Source organism: Diceros bicornis, chromosome 4 (genome assembly GCF_020826845.1).
Source record: "Diceros bicornis minor isolate mBicDic1 chromosome 4, mDicBic1.mat.cur, whole genome shotgun sequence".
NCBI classification, from domain to species: Eukaryota; Metazoa; Chordata; class Mammalia; order Perissodactyla; family Rhinocerotidae; genus Diceros; species Diceros bicornis.
This window is the reverse complement of record NC_080743.1, coordinates 51,456,709-51,460,872: the sequence shown is the minus strand read 5'-3', so window position 1 is coordinate 51,460,872 and position 4,164 is coordinate 51,456,709.

Sequence of the window (4,164 nt, the reverse complement as noted above, 5' to 3'; positions counted from 1 at the left end):
GTAAATAATAAGCAGGAAAACTGTCCCATAGGATGCATTCAATTCTGATAATTAGAAATAGCAAGAATTACCTGTCCCACAGAGAATTGAGTTGTTTGGCCAATGCAGCTATCTCCACTTTAACCCTGGAGAAAGATTCTTATTGATTATTTTCCTCCATAACCACAACTGTGATGGGAATTGGGGAGGGTTTCCCTTCTCGAGACTGAATTGCTTTAGCCACCCACTTGCTATTGTAGTTCAGAGGTATGGAGTTCATCCACACTCTAGACTCTGATCTGGGGCTTTCTGATTTTTAAGGAAAGAACTTAGAGCTGAGTCACTTTCCAGTCTTCAGTTTAATGGCTGCCATCTTGACCTCTGCCAGGGGCAATTTGAATCAATTAACTGAGGGTGAGGAGGACTAACCGATTGGCCTCTTGATGCAAGACTGTGTCCTAGTGGATAGCTCTTTTAATTAGGGTGACCTGCTTTAGAGCTGTCATTCAGGTGTAATTATTAATAGCACCCCTACTCACACTCCAAACTGTCCCATTTTGGATGATAAATGTATGGTCACCCTACTTAAAATGGGGTTAATTCTTCCCTTCCTCAGGCGGGGCTGGCACAGCAGGAGGATTTTGATGCAGACCCTGGAGACAGTCTTTCCATGATCAGTTTTTTACCTTCATGCCTTTGCTGTCACTCTGGAAAGGGCAGAGAATTTCATTTTTCCAGCCAGGCATGGCTCAATAGGTCTGACTCTTGACCATTTGAGTTTGTTGGCTAGAGGCAGAAAGAGTATCTCTCAGTCAGGCTGTAATTTCTTCCTCCCTGCCTCTACATAGGCCAGTTTCAGCATCAGTATGTTTCTTTCTTTAGAACATTTATAAAAACTATAAGTAGCCAAACCTCCTAAAATCCTGACATTTGTCAATCAAGACCGCTAAAACTCCACCCTTGAAATACTGGGGTCTGAGACCTCTCATTCAGGTTTTTGGCTGCCATATCACAAGGATTTCCAGTTCCCTAGCCTGGTACAGAGGGATCCTTTCTAGTCTCACTCTTCTTCAACTTAGCCAATTGTACATTTAAGGATCTGTACTGCAACACCCCACGCCCAGCTGTATAGAACTCTTTTGGCTACAAGAGATAGAACTTAACTCAAAATAGCCTAAGCCAAAAAGGGAATGTTTTGGCTCATGTAACTAAAAATCTAGGAGTATCTTGGCTTCAGTCATGATCAAATATCAAAAGGATTTGCTTATGCATGTATTCTCTCTTTTTCACACACACACACTCACCCCCCCGCCCCAGCTCTGCTTCCTCCCTAATAGCTTATCACTTGTACACCAATGGAATAGATTCATTGGCATTGTTGATGACATACCCGCTGCTGAAGTGGAAGTGGAGACTGGCTCTGCTCCTCCGTAAACCATAAGGACTAAGGGTGGGAAGGGGATTATTTCCCCAAAGGTGCTGTTACCAGAAAAAGGGGAGATGGATGCTTGCTAGGGTGTGAGAAACAACAGATGTCCCCCTTATTATACTTGAAAGTGTAACAAATACATGTAGGCAAATCTGTCCAGGCTCAATTCCCCTTTTGAAAGGTGAGAATGAGAATACTTATCTGTTCTACCTCAAAGTGAAGTTAAAAAAAAAAAAACGCAAGGGGAAAATATTTGCTTAATTTGAAAATAAAATAAAACGCAAACCCACAGGCTTAAAGTTTAGACTTTTCTGAAGTAGCTGTGTGCCTTTGGAACCTGTTGTCAAGTTGGAAAACTTGACATCCATCCTCCAACAGCGGGGGAGCCCTTGTTTCCCTCCTCTCACCCGCTTGTCTATTACCTTCCCCTGAGGACACCAAGCGCCGGGGAGGGCGCATGACGAGGGAGAAAGGAATGTCACTTCTGTCTGGTCTCAGACTCTGCAGATCTTAGCTGGGAATGTGCAGTTTATTAATTTCAACCTCAACATCTTCAGTAATGATACGTAGCAGGAATTAGTTAATTCTACAAGTATTTGTTGAAAGCCTAATCCCTTATCCTTTCTCTCTCCTCTGTCTTCGTCTTCTGCCTCTCTCCCAGACCTTTCGCAACAGCATTTAAACATCCTCAAGGAGCTCTCATCTTAAAAACCAAACAAATAAAAACCCCACGAACAGAAAACCCTCTTTAGACTCTACCTCCTTCCCAGCTACCACCCCTTTGCAACCAAATTTCACACACTGTGTCCATGTGTATGATCTGCACTTCCTCGCCTCCGTTCCCTCCTCTGGGCACTCCCGACCCCTCCTGCTCTCACTGGAACAAGAGTTTATGGAAAGAGCACCACTTTCGGAGAACACAAACCTCTGTATATGGCTTTGTTATAGCGCTTAAATAGTGTGTAATAGTAATTGTGTGATGTCAGCTGGAATGGGAGCTTCCTGAGGGTAAGACGTAGCTCGTAAGTGTCTTGCTGTTGAGGGTTATCTTATGTCTGCTCCAGGCACAGTGACTAGCATGTAGCAAGTGTTAAATAAATCTTTGTCAAAGTAATTAATTAACCTGGGTTGGAAAGAAAAGAGAAGGGACAGGTTTGGTACAGGATGAGACAATGAGAGAAATGTTAGGTATCTTGAGCTGAGGTTAGACATGCAGGAGGAGGAGGAGAGTGTACTGTATTAGAAGCAAGGCAGAAAATAGCTTTAGTGCAGGTGTAATGGACAATGTTAAATGCTACAGGCAAGTGTATCATCTTTTCAAATTGAACACTAGAAGAGGTCACTGGATTTGCCAAACAACGATTATCAATTATCTTTTCTTGGGGGAGGGCAGTTTCACTGGAATGTTCTAGACTGCAAACCGTTAAGGAGCAGTAATTTGTAGGGTCAGGAAAAGGCAAGGATCACAGCACAGTTCATTTAGGTGGACAGTCAACAGAGTGATATGCAACACTCTTTGGAAGTAGGTGATTATATTTGCATGCTTCTCATCAACTCAACATCTTAAATTAATCCAGCCCATCTTATGCTTGTGGTTAAGGATCTCCAGGGAAAGAGAACTACAGCAAAAAAAAGTGGACACACTTTTTTTAAGTGTAAACTAAACCCCTCACCCAAATGTTCTGATTCATGTACATTTGAAATGTGAGATGCCTAGTGGATACGACAGGTAATTATGACTTATATGATTACTTTTCAAATACATTTTAGAGCATCCTAGAACCTCTCCTTTCTTAGCTCTGTTCATTACATTCTGATCACTCTCTTTAGGACAGAACAGAGGCTTTTAGTCATTTAGTCTCTATGTGGCCCTTCCTTGACTTTCCCACGAGAGTCCTGGGTATGTAGTTCCAGAATTAGATAGGAATTTGTGGAGGATGTTATAGACTCCTGATAGGCTGAAAGTGGAGTTCCTCTCTTGTAGCCAACGTCCTCCTTCCCTAACCCCCACACACCCACTCACTACACAGTGGCCATCACGTTTGTTCTGTAGGACAGAGGAAACTGAATCCTAAGGGTGAACTCGGGAAAGATAAACACAAAGTCCAGCACGTTCCTAATTCAGCAGCACATGCGGTTTTACGTGTCTTATAGTTAATCCATGTAATTTGTTTTCAATCTCTTAATTTAATTGCTTTTCTTGAAAAGATGCCTGGGACAAGGCCAACATTGGAGGGAGGAATGTCACTAGGTCAGGATCTGGAAACAATCAGCTCTTATGGTTTTAAGGATGAAGCGCCAATATCTTAAGGCACCTGAATTCCTGGTGAGCAGTCAAGTTCTTTAATCCGCCCCCAGAAGGATTCCGGCGGCTTGAAAAAGAAAATCTATTACAAATACAAGTCAAACCAACGCTAACCACCCCCCCACCCACAAACTTCCCCATTTCTTTGCTTCCACCGCAGCTTTTTTTCCTAAAGAAAAAGTCCTCCCGCACACTGCGACAGCTCAGCGGCAGACTCCAATTAGGGGGCGGCCACCGGTGCGCGGAGCGCGAATTCCGGCGCGGCGACCAGTGTCCTCCGAAGCCCCAGGCCCCGCGTGCGCCACGGGGCGGGGCCCAGGGCGCGACACCCCGCCGCTCGCTTCCCCGGCGCGCTTAGGGAGGAAAGGAGCGCCGCTCCTCCAGTCCCGGGGTCCTGGTCTGGCCGGAGCTGCCTCCCAGGCGCCCGCTGCTGTGGTGGCAGGAAGTCCCC